Below are 14,027 nucleotides of genomic sequence, written 5' to 3' on the forward strand. Positions count from 1 at the left end.
TTAAAATCAAATCTACACATGGCCAACCTTAAATGGGTCTGGAATTCGACATGCCCACTCGAATGTGGAAAGAATAGGTGTCCGAACACAATCAGCATCTGAACTCAACCTTGTAAAAAGTAAACTGAATAATAAAATGCCACCAATTTGGATTATTACAATGGGAAAGGAACTTATAACTCTATGAACGGCACGATCAAGAATCAAGAATTTTATCCGTTTCCATGTTATTTTCATCGCTCCGGCAGTTCAACATCTGCATTCTCTCAACTCCAATAGCTAATGATGTAAGGCTGTTACATTTTGAAAATAGTACTAGCCTCCAATCAAAATGAAAATCGAAATCAAGGATTCTCCAGAAACTAAAAATGTTGCTATGTGTCGCCATGCTCAGCAACATGTTGCGGAGCATATCTGCCGTTAATATCTAATGTTTGTCAGTGGAAAGGCGGGGTGGGGCCTCATATTCGAGACGAATTGGATAGGTATGTCCGTCGGTCTGTTTGTTTTTTCTGCTTAACAGATTGATTTGCGTGCATGACAATTTCCGTCATCTTATTAGCTCGTCTAAAGCCATTTACACACACATTAGGAATTAATTGGTCCCTCCACAGACACGTAGCGACTTTTCCCAATAAACTACAAAAAATGTGTGTGTGCATATATATAGATGTGTGGCCATTGGGGAAAAAGTCTTTCCAATCAACGGAACATTAACCTGAACACAAGTCAATGGGAGGCAAAACAAATTACACTTGCGATAAAAATCCAATACGCTGACTATAATGAAATTATAAAGAGACAAGACAAGTCGAGCTGGAGCACGAGGCTCGAAGCTTGTTGCGAGGTGTGATTGCGTGTGGTAAACAAGAGGGCACTTCATCACGTAAAACGCTTTGAAGACAGACAGGACAGACAGCACACCCGACTCCGGACTGCGGACGGCAGACGGCCAACGACCGACGTCGTATGGGCCAAATCGGGGCGCCAACTTAATGGAGCACGGAGAAAAATGCGCACCTATTTAAGCTGCGACAAATCTGTTTGTGTGTGTGTGTGTGTGTATGTCATGCCCTCCGCTTTTCACCGAGTAGGAAGTGGCTGTCATCGTCTGAAGTGTTATTTGTACAACGGCCACGAATATGGGTCGTCGGATCTTAAGCATGCGACCGATGTGAAGCGAACCGAAGCCAAGTGAGAAAGCTAAGCAGCTTGCATTTTGCATAATTTCATAATTTCATTTATGTGCATGGAACGGCGTCGCGTTTCTTATAAGTTGAATGCGCTCCAAATGGGTGGAGAGAATGCTGAATGAATGGAAAAACGCCATAGAGGCGATACTCGTACCTTACAGCAGACAATCAACATGAAATAGCATTTGGATATACATAGTATGTCAAAACAGGTGCCACTTATTTAACTTTCTGAATGGAACTTTTCCATTCGCTTATCAAAATAGAACAATGAAGTATTCAAAAACAGAAAATGGTGCATTCTATGAATTTGTTATTTGTGTGGTTACAATAGCAGTTTATTCCCGGTGGCGCTTTTAGAGAATTGCTTTATTTCCACATAATTAAAATATTCACATTTGGCTGCTTGTTGCGAGAATGGCAATTTTACCAGCGCGCTGAAATCGTTCACATTGGGGAACTGTAGCAACAAAATGAGTGGCGCAAAAAAAATCTGCGCAGCTTCTGGAACAATTGCCATGCAACAATAAATTGTATAGATTTTTGATAATGTCACCTGCGCGGGGCAGAAAAAAATATAGTAAAGGGCCCATACATGTATACCGTATGTTTATAAGTAAAATGGAATGCAAAAAATTGTTTTTATGTTCCGAATTTTTTGGTCCCATACAAAAATCCACTATGGTCGAAGCCACAGAATATATAATTAATCGAAAAGAATGCCATGAGACATTGAATTGTTAAATGTTTTAAATGTGGTTGTCATTACATTTATTGGGATCCAAACAAAATTCTGGATTCGGGCGGTGCTCAATGAAAAGTGATTTTCAATATGTCGCTCGAGAAGAAATAAAACAATATGGAGGCGAATATCGAAACACTCATGGAGACGGTACAGTTAACTGGCATTGCTAAACGGTTTGTTCAGCTTTAATAAAGAAACATCCTTACATGCATAGCAAACTAGGCTTTCCCACAGACTTGCATATGTGCGTAATTATACACGCACGAACAGAAGCTAAATAAATGGCCGTTGGCATTGGGGCCGTACTACGTTGCGTATGTGTAACGCAATTTATTGCTATTTACATTGGCTTCATGTGCTTTCGAACGTAGACTGGCACAGACTAGCATTTGTACGTACGGAAGCATAAACACACGCATATACTCCATGCTTAAATACAAGCACATACTTGTATACATAGTAGATGTTTATTTTGTGCGACTTCCGCAAAGGCTCTTCACTCGAACTGAGTTCCAGCTGGCTCTTCGTTCAGGCAGCTTCAGGAATCGTTGCTATTGATTTCGGTTAAACTTTGCTTCCCATTTCGCCTGTCTATTTCGCATAATTCAGTTCTATTCACAATCTTGCAAGCGTCTTAACCAACAACATTTTCGGGAAAAATAATCATAACAAAAGTACGACAGAGATCTGTGTATGAACCTATGGACATGTCTGGGAGGACTGGACCACTCAATCAATCATTTGTTGTTGAAAAAGCAAAGCAATTTTGTAAATATTGTTATTGATTAAATTCATGTGTTTCTGAAGTTTTTGGGTGTATGGAATGGATCGACTTGTTATATGATACAATATACGCGTACATTGACGAACTTCTGATTTGTGGGTTAATTTATCATCTCATTATATGTTTAGGTGATTCAGCATTTTGTTTTGATTTTATTTAATAAACAAAAATGGGTTGTCGATATAGATAACAAATAATAATTTCAACTTAGGAGATAAGAAAGCCTCAAAATTAAATGTATAATGATGTCCATTTATACAACAGTTTTTATAGAATAGAGGGTTCTGTCGAATTGACGAGCAAGTGGTTAACTACGCATACAGAAGAGGGTGTTTGTACAAGAGAGAATAAGTTTAACATAATCAGAATACATTAATATGCGAGAGTGTAACCAGGTAGAGGAGAGGACAAGCAAATTTTTTGTAGTTAGCCTCTCTATTTTTAAGACCCTTTTGAGCAGGACATTCTCGTATGGCAGATTTACAGAGGTGTCGCAACGTAGATGTGGCTATTTTATTTAAATTTTCTTGGTATAGCTGACAACTTTGCATTACCTCTGTAACTCGAAATGTCACACCATCCGTTTTATCTATAGGAGTGTAATAGGATTCTCTTCAACTAATCGGAAAGATTGAAGAAACAAGCGACAGATTGAAGAGGGTATGCAGTAGTTGGATTAGGGAGCTAGGGCACTCCTTGAGTGCATAGGCAGGAATGTTGTCTACCCCAGGAACTAATTTATGCTGCGGCATTCGTATGACCGGGAAAATTAACAGCAGTGAGCAGAAGACAGACGAAATGCAAGCATTGTTAACTACCTGCCGGCCATGCGCTGTACCTACGGGAGTGGAGGGAGGGCGATTTCTAAAAGCACTTTCATGTTACCGCAAATGTCTCACGACTCCGAATATTTGCAAATCCATTGGCCCACAGAAAGCCATCAACTAGTTCTGTCAACTGAGACTAAAGTAGACGAAGCGACATTGATTTGATATGCGAGTACTCGTATATTTGTATTTTCGTGCCAGCTTTTATTTATTGAATTTCGCGCTCTAATTAAAATTAATTAAAATATTTAAAATGCATCGGCGGAACAAAAAACTCAATTATTCATTGGCATCAACAATAAATAAATCAATGCAACTATATTTATTATACATATGTTTGTATATGCAAATTATTTAATGCAGAAAAAATCAATTAAACGTGACAGAGCACTACAGTATAGAAAAATAAATACAAATTACAGTAGAGTAATTGAAATTGTGTTATTGTTCACTCCGAGCTAAAAAGAAAGGAAAGGAGTGCGTTGTTAAATAAATGAACACAAATATTAAAATGTTTCATATATTTTTGTTTATTAAATTTTGCAGATAATATCGCTCGTTAAAATTATATTGCCACTTAAATTTATGGCCTGTTTAATGAGCTTGCTTAAGAATGCATTAATAATATACTACGAAAATATATCATTATTGTATAAAAACGGCACACATTTTGTTGAAAACTGACCAGAAGTTACGAAATTATTCACTTGAATATCGCTTGACTCCATTAACTTATTTACACACAAAGTTGTTTCATTGTTGCGTCGCTCATTAGCGCCAAATTTGTTAACAATTAGCGTGACAGCAAAGGCGAGAGAATGTTTAGGCAAAATGAATCTGCTTTCCGCACCTTCAATCTTTGTCAGATGTAATTAATTAAAATATATTAAGTATGCGTGGCGTGTTGGTCTTTAGTTGTGCCAACAAAGCCTGGCAAAAGTTTTTGTGCAAAGCCAAATACAACACTTGTGGCTACTTAACTATTGTTTTCTCTTGTTGCTTTATTTGAGGACTCGGAAATCGATAAACCGCAAAAGGCATTCAATTAAATCGTATTCCCACGCATACCGGAAAAGATAGGTTTCGATTGTCGTTTGCATTTAGTGCGAAGGCTTGTTTGTTAGGTCTAATTCATGAAATCGATTGCGAATTAATTTAATGGCTCCTATGTGTGCTTGGAGGAGGAGGCGGAGAGGAAGACTGCGAAGAAATCGCGTGAGCATTTTGGTTGCTTTCGGCATTGTGATGAATTCGAAATGCTCGAGGGCTGTTGCTTTTTGTTAAGCGCTTTATTATGTAAATCACTTAAATGCACGCAACGCCTCAGAGCATAAGGCTTAGAAGTCCTGGAAGACGAGGGGAGGGGTGAAAACGTTAAGCATATTTTTTGCGATAATAAATTGCAAGAAAAAAGCATGGCTTTACTTCTGTCGTCCATTGTGTGTGTGTGTGTGTATAAAATTATGCAAAAGAGAAAAAGAACGTCGGCGGCGAAAAAACATTTTGGCGACGCTGCCGATCATGAATAAAATATGAATTTGTTTGTTGTCGCTTGATTTTCGACCAGGCTGTGGTCGTGGCTGTGACTGTGACTGCGACTGCGACTGCCGCTCCTGTTCACTGCCTTCACTTCCGCGCATCTATTTAATTTGCGAATTATTTAAAATGTGTCATTTAAATGCAAAGTCAACGACAATGACAGCGACGACAAGAACGTTGCCGACAACAGTTGTCGGAAGTAGTTACTGTGTTGTACCTTTAGCTGCATGGCAAACATTACTCCGATGCCCGTAATCAACTGCCAGCTGTCATTGCTGGCGCAAATTGATTTGGCATGCACAAAAGTACAAAAGTTTTCCTCAGGAATCTAACTCGTGTATGCAAATGTGCAGTGTGCCTGTCAAAAGCGCGAGATAAAAAGTTCCGCGCGCAGAAAAGTATGCTATAAAATCATTATTGTGCACATTGTGCATTTTGCTGCGCCGAGGAAAAATAGAGGAGCGAGTTCTGTATATCTAATTGGATTATGTCTTGGCGCATTGTTTGCAGCTTCTTAAATATATGGGGCCTACGGGCCGTATTATGCTTTGCAACTACGCTGCGTTTAAATTCCCCCTCTGCTGTATGCGTAGATGCTACTAAATGGGGTATCCCGAACAACTTTTGCACTGTAACTGTTTTTACAATGAAAATGAAAACTTTGCAATGAAAAGCCACAACGCATAGAACTCTTTTTTAAATGAAGGCATCTTAATAACGTACGGAATACAAAATTTAATCATTAAAACAGCTGAGAGCAGTGCTGCCTGATTTAAGTGCAGGGACACATTCGAACCATGTTTTTATAGTGTATAGCTATTGAATAAATTTTCTCTATTTCTATTTTAACTTTTGATTGTAGTACATAAGTTCTTACATAAATCATAACTGAATCTTTAATTTATTTCAATCGCCTTAGAAAAACAATTAAGATAAGTAAAAAAATTAAAAAATTCTATCTATCCTCTTAAGAGCACACTATCCTTGGTCACACACAAGTTGTCCGATGTATTTTTAACTATTTAAAGCGGTGTTTCTAACCATTCTTTAGCCAGTTTCTAGCAATTTCTAGTGGATTTTATATTTATATATATAGCGGTTTTGTATCCTTTCCTAGCATATTCTACCCATTTATAGTGAGTTTTCTAGCCTTTTTTAGTGGACTTCCTTTCTATATATAGCGGCTTTTCCAGCGGGGTTTCAGTGATTTTTAGACGATTTTCTAGCCATTTGCTACCTACTTATAATTGTGTTTCAATCCAATTTGTTCAAGCCAATAATTCAAATTAAATTACTTCAATATAACCACTATGTTTCACTTCTATCGCGAGTCGCCCTGGCTTACAATGTTTTTTTATTGTACGACCTTGGAATGAGTAATTATTTGTGTGTGTATTAAGCAATATCAGTATGTCCGATACCAGTGTGTCCTTGAAAACACAATTTGTTTATATAGCTCGAAATTTATTACTTCGTGTGCATAGTTTTGTTACAAACTACATCTGAACTAGAAGTTCCAAAGTATTTGTTGGGCAAACAAACATGCAAATCACGAAGACAATATAGTAATATTTCCTGGCACTTGTGCTGCCTCAAGACGCATTCAGCAGATGCTTGGTTTGCACAGAATCTAATCTGTTTTCAGCAACTATGCACAAGTTTGCGACTACAGCCCAAGTCCCAAGTGTGTAAATCATAACAACAAGTGCAGCGTTCACATCCAACGGCAATATCCCCATGCATCCCAACAGCAACAAGCTCAATTATCACGACAATTGCATGTTGGCATATTTCGTGTCACATGTTAACCGACTGTATGCGAGTCTGGCGGGGCCGGAACATATGCGTCGACAAACGTTGGGGCCATGACCGGCAGGAATGCCCCCACCGAGATTGATGCTTTATTCCCCTCGCCGAGGGCAGGAGGAACAGGGTTGCCAAGTGTCGCGTCTTATGCCCCGTCCCGTCTCGGCCGGCTCGCTTGGGGCGTACTCGTATTCGTATGTATACTCAGTCGAAACTTTTTCGTCATTACTTTGGCTGCCTGACGCCTCGCAGACGTTGCGTCTGATCCTGTTCCTTGGAGTAGTTGCCGCCATTCAACATAACGTATGTGTGAGCCGTCAAGGGATTTGCATTGTGTACTAGTATCTGGGCTGTCGCTATGTCTGTCTGCCTGTTCCAGTGTCTGCTAGTCGGCGCATATCTCTGTCAGTGACAGTGACAGATTCCACACGGTCTCTGTGCCCACAGTTGCTATTTCATCCTGCCTTTCACTCCAACAGTTCGCTTCAACGGACTTTAAATATTAAATGTGAATTATCACAATGCTACGCATTCTGCAGATTGTTGTGTCTTACATTTTCTTGAACCGTTAAGTGGATACCAACCGACTAACTTTTTATAGTTTTGTTTCGAGACTACATATTCCTTTTTATTATGATTTCGGAATCTACAATAACTATTATGTTGATGCGTGTTTCTGGTACCATACTTTTAAATTCAGCTGCAAAGTGAAAATTGCAACTGGCAGGAGGCATAGCAGACCTGACAAATAATATTTATTTCTTATCAGCATGTCCGGCCGCACTCCTCCACCATTTGGGATTTTCAATAACTCCCGCAATTCCTTGAATTTTTATCTCAAAAACCTCCAGTTAGCGATTTTGTGGTCGTGTGAAAAGTTTCTTTAGTCAATTTGAAAGGAATTTATAGCAGCTGTCATTGTTTTTTGGGGCTTTCGCTCAACTCTGTACTGCACACATACTCACTCGTAGACACACCCAGACACCCACAATTATACAATTGCAATTTTGGTAGTTTTTTTAATTTTTATAATTTTTGTACATAATAGGTACAGAGTGTTTTCTAAGTCATGGCACCCGACAGTAGCTTTTCCACTTCTTTGTTACTGCAATTTCATCTATACATTTGCCTAGAGTATTTCAAAGTCGAATTTAGCTTTTCCACCTGTTTATACCTGCTTTTGACATAAACATGATAGATTTATTTTTTAAACCACCCTTCGCCTTTTCCTGCGAATGAACTCAATGGTAGGCTCGTTAATGGTTCGCATTGGAACCGCTTTATCGACAACGTTCAGGACTCTGTTTTATACATCGTGTACGCTATGAGGGACTCTGCAACAAGCTCTTGTCGTAACTCATCGTTCATGCCATAAAAATTACAGAAAAAAGCAAGTGCAATCTCGTCTATTTCGTTCTTGTCGTAATTCTTTCCAGCATTTTACATTTGGGATGCCACGTGCCTGCTGGAAGTCAAGCGAAGTCTTATTCAAATAGAAAAGACAGACAAGCACGGTTGTGCGGATAAAGCGACATTTTTGCGGTGGCTCCGAGCAAAACGTTGCGGCTTCGGGGCTCACACCTGCTCATCAAAAGCACATTTACAGGAACGTTCACTCAAACAATCACACTGACACACACATACACAGACAGACATTCAAACACTTTAATGCGAATAATCGCGTTTTTTGTGGTAAAGCACTTAAAAAAGACATAACTTGCGTACGCGGTTTAATTCTGTACACGGGGAGAACTCGCAAAATGTCATCATTTGCTTAATTCTTTATGATTGGTTCTCTGTTGGGTAAGGGTATTGGATTAGGCAGTTCTTCAGGGGCACGTCTAAGTGGTTTCCTATTTGAAAGGCATTAAATCTATGGAGCACTGCCTTCAATAATTTATAATGCTTTGAGCGTACTTTTGCCCGCACCAAATCCCTACCCCGTACTTACTCGCATATCAAAATATTTGCGACTCTGCTGTGAATTTTGCTCATTGGCTTGAATGCCAGGCAGCTGTCATAAAAATATTGCAAACATTTCTCGCAAACATTCTTTAAATACATTTCAACAAAAGCGCAAAAGCAAACAATGAATGCCTGGCCCTCGAACACACCTACACACATCACACAAACACACATACACACGTGCACACACACATGCGACTACGTGTGTACCCGCAATATAAACCCAATAAGAGAATGCTTCGCCACTCCGCAGCATTGCAATTTTTTCTTTTCTGTGCAATATTTTTGTCATCGTCGAGATGAGAATCAATGTCAGCCAGGCAGTCAGCCAGTCAGTCAGCTTCTGAGCCGGTTGTCGATCCAACCATCCAGCCAGTTGGCCATCCATTCAATTAAACTCAATCCAAGCCAACGGCGACGGCGACGGCAGTAGCAACGGTATTTTCTGTGTGCCGTGCCTGTGCACAAATTTCATTATTTAGCTCTTAACTGGGTTGATGTTGACCGCAGTAGGAGCCCGTATGTAGTCTGATGGCATGATGTTGCTTTTGTTGCTGTTCGATTGCTGCGCGGACACTGCAAGCTGAATGAAAAAAAAAAAGAACAACTCACTGTGAAAATTCATTCTATTATGTTATTAAGCTGCTCTTTGACTCTTTGCTCTGGCGAGCTTCTCCATCTCCATCAGGCCTCCCCACAGTGCATCCGGTATTATGGGTGTCCTCATTTATTGTCCATGCTGCTGAAATTGAAAATACAATTCTGTATTGTCTCGTCAGACTCTCGTTTTCAATCTTTGCGCTCATATATGAAATTGGAGTAGCAGTCGAGGTGAGATGGAGCCATTCTTTTTCTCCAGGCTGTCATACAACGATTAAAAACTTGCATGATTTCTAAATTGTGCTGTCGATAGACCTTGGTGGTTCACATTAACAGCTCAAATCAGGAATCCACTCAACATTCAGCTCAAAAGGTGACAAGGTCGCTATGATGATGTAATGAGCATAGTCGGGAACAGATGAAGTGTGTCGTAAAATTCCTTGATTGCGTGTTATAAGCAAAACAAATGTGGGCAACAAAAAGGCTCACGCATACATACATGAATGTATGTATATACGTATGAAGGCACCCGGAGCAACAATTGCTCGCCCACGCAAACTCAGCAACATGTTGCTGTTAAGGTCAGGGTGTGCGTACGCACGTCTGTGTGAGTGAACACGTGGCAAAACACAACAACAAAAAAAAAAACAAAACCCTTCTTGCATTTTCAACAATTCAACAATTCCACAATCTTGTCATGCGCACCATATGCAGGGGAAATGTTTCTTTGTGTTGGCAACATGTTCCTGCAACAAATGCTTATGAGTTCGTTTGCAACTTTACAGCAACTTCAACAGCAATTTTCTTATAAATTCATATAAATTTTTTATGAATATTTTACATCTAAAGATATAGCAGAATACCAATTGATTGCATTTGTTACATTACCCCTTCGAAACCCAGAGTATTTTATTGTAGCTGATTAGGGATTGTGTGTGTGGCACTTCTTGTGGGAGGTTCATGTGTGCCACGGCTTGCGGTAAGTGTAACCTTTTCGTTACTCTGTTCAGGTGTCCTTCGACAAACGTATAGCGACCAGCATGCCACCATAATCTCGTTTCACCTGATGCTGATTCTGTTGTGCTTGTTTATAGCAGCAGCCATACACCCAAAGGCAGTCGTTTCAGTAAATAAATAACGAGAAACAAATAAAAAGCAAACGAAACCCTGCAAGTTGTCAACTTTATGTGGAAAGTTACGGGCCCGAAAACGTACAACAAAAATGTAAGCAAAGTGATTTTATTATTAGTTCAGACCTTCTTTTCTCTCTCTCTCTTCGTTTTTCTGAAATCTGCTGGGTCAGCTGTGGCAGCTTAATGAATTTTATTTTATTTTTAACAAAGACATGAAGTTCTTAATTGGCTTTGCATTTTAACTGCAACTCAACTCTCATGGTGTAATTTGGAAGGCTTATTTATTTAACTTCAATTAGTTTCTGCATGCTTTTAAAAAGGTACTCATAGCTTTCTAATACTAGTAATCGTGTATATTTCGTATACTTGAAACGTTCAGAGTATATTAGTCGGTGCACCCGACATAAGCTTTTCCTCTAGAATCTAGGAATATTTCTAAATATTGAATGACTTATTGACTTCCTTAAGCTTCTGTTCCTTCATCTTCAATGGTTTTATGAACAAGTTGAGTCCAGAGTACTCGCGGCAGCTAGTCGTTTGAATTACATAAATTGCTTGTATGTACATGTTTGGGCAACATTTTGGTTGTTACGGGCAATTGCTGTCCTTGTCAATGCAGCTTCCTCTCAACAAACTTATTATATATGTAGCTTGAATGCGGGCCCGGCAGCAATCTGACCTCGACTTGCTAATCAGTGTACGCCAGTTTCTAGTTGCATGCGTAATTATGTTTGTTAATCAACATGTTGAAACTGTGTGCGGTGCGTGGCCGTAGCAGCAGCAACCTGAATAAATAGTAAGGACACTCACAAACACATGTGTCCCAGACCATGTGCATCGATTTCTTATTTACATTTAATTTACTCTGATTGTTCGTTTAAATAACGAAACACGCTAAATTACACAATATAGGCAGCTACGGGCTAAAACGAGCTCAGTTCAATAAACAACATTGTTTATGTGGAATGCTAATAAAATAGAAAATACCTATATTTAGAAGGAATCTGCTTAATATTACAATAATTGTTGTTGTCCAGCTAAAATTATTATCGACAAATTGATGCTTATTTTTAGCAACTACTAAATAATTTAGTAACAATTGAGACAGAGAGAGAGAGAGAGAGAGCAATATTTTGTATTGATTCTAGAGTACGAATGCAAAATATTGTGTCCTAGAATTGTGCTTATTTTTTAATAGTAAAAGGGGAGGAGGTAGGGACTAATGGATGTAATTTGGCTGTTCTGATTGGCTGTTTGTGTTGCATTAGGTTTGTTTGGCACTGGTCTTTTAAGGTCTATTTGAGCTTACTTCAACGCAATTAATTTTAAATGGTTTTCTAGTCCGGAAAAAGAAAAAAATAAACATAGAAAAAGGTTGTTTGCTTGAATTGGCCTTTGTGACACCCCAAGAGTATACTTACCATATAAATTATGAATGGAGGAAATTAGGGGAACATTCGCACAACGTTTTGCCAATGAATTGGAGTGAAATGTGTGGTCCAACTAAGAAGCTACGATGCCCAGAATAAAGTTAAAAGCTGTCTTTTAACTTGAAGCAGCAATATTATCCAACAGCTGACTGCATAATTGCCTCGATTCGCTGCATAAATTACATAAATAATTAAATTTCAATCAACGCATGTTTATGGCAGCGCCTTCAACAAGTAATGAGGTACACGCGGCGTATGAGTAACGGGACACTTCTGCCGTGTCTGCCGAGAACGAACAGGCGTGGAAACGTCAAGACTGCGCAAAGCCGACGCATGCGCACACCTTTTCTAGCCAACACGCTCACTTTCACTTTGGCAAACGTCAAAAGCGGCGAATGCTGCACAGCATCAATAGCCAGGCAGACAGGGAGGCTGGGAGGCGCTCGGACGGACTGAGAAAAGCTTCGTTAGGATGGCCAAAGCTTTCGGCAGCGTCGCAGCGCGAATTCAGTTTAGTTTTGACGGAACGAACGTCGCGTTTGTGTGTCGCGTCTCGCAGTGGTTGCGGAATGTAACGCAAAAAATATTCGAAAGAGGAATACCACAAAAAAAGGAGGCAAAATTGTGTGTGCATTACGGGCAAGCTAAAAAACAAGGGAAAAAAGTATATAGCGTAAACGAGAAACTTGGCAAGAATTAAAAGCCGCTCCCTGAAATGCGCCAAGAGCCGGAAGCTGCCCGTTGTGGGTGTGTGCTGTTTTAGTTGTACTAATAGTTGTTGTTGCCGCAGCTGCTGCTGCTGCTGCAATGTTGGGCATGCTCTTACCCACACACACACACGCACACACACACACACACACATACATACGCAAACACCCCTGTCTGTTGTGTGCTTCTGCATGTGTATGTATGAAGTGTTTTTTTTTCAGCTGCGTTCTATAGTGGCGGCTAATACACTTAGCAGGGCGCAGTGAAACACGAATTAAAATACAAGCACGAACCTCATCTGTCCTCTGAATAGATTTGCGCTTGTAATGAAATTAAAATAATTTAAGGACTTAGGGCTGGCCATTTGTAGTTTTTCTGCCGATCCCCCGGGACATGCATATGTGATACTTTATGTGTGTGCGTGTGTCGTAGATCTGCTTAAATTTTGTGCAGCTATCCCGAGTTTCCTTTGCAAATGGGAAATGTATGCAAATTAGCCTTAATCATGAGTCCCACATGCACTCATTAGCATTTTAGGAAACAGCAGGCGTTCCCATCAAGCACACGCCTACAGAAAATACACACAAACACGTGCGCGTTCCACAAACTTTCGATCTCATTAAGTATGCGCTTAATAAAGAGCAATCAAAACTTTTGTCATTAGCATGACCGCAGCATCAAAAGCCAACAACAACAACAACCACTGGGAGTCTTCGTTGTCCAAACATGATCAAGATAGGTGATAAAGCTTCAATGTGGCCCCTAAAAGCGCGCAACGAAAGATGTAAGACCCAACTGCATTTCCATATTGTTTATAGGAGTGCTTCAAAGAGTGGCAGACTTCCTTTTGTGAACTTTTTTTTAGAAATACAGAAAGTATATATAGCACGTCAATTTAATAGCTAATTATATCATATTAAATAGATTCCATTGCCCTAGATAGAAGCAAACATATTTCAGACCAAATGGTTTTAAAGCACAAACAATTCGCATAGCCGAAAAGCAAATGCCTCCTGCCTTGATGGCAGTAACCGCAATCACACACTCACATCGCATCGCACCCCCAACACTGCCACACCCAAAACAACATTCGGGCTCAAGCACAGTCAACACACACACACACACGCAAGTTTACACAGACAGCACACAAAACGTTGCATTGCAGTGGTATATGAAGCAGCACCAACAACACCGACTACAATAGCAACACCAACACCAGTTACCGCAGCATAAATGTTAAAGCATAGCCCAGGGGAACCGAAAGTTCGAAAATAAAAAATGAAAAACGCAAAATATG

The sequence above is a fragment of the Scaptodrosophila lebanonensis genome, unplaced genomic scaffold (assembly GCF_003285725.1).
Source record: "Scaptodrosophila lebanonensis strain 11010-0011.00,11010-0021.00 unplaced genomic scaffold, SlebRS2 tig00001415-arrow-pilon, whole genome shotgun sequence".
NCBI lineage: Eukaryota > Metazoa > Arthropoda > Insecta > Diptera > Drosophilidae > Scaptodrosophila > Scaptodrosophila lebanonensis.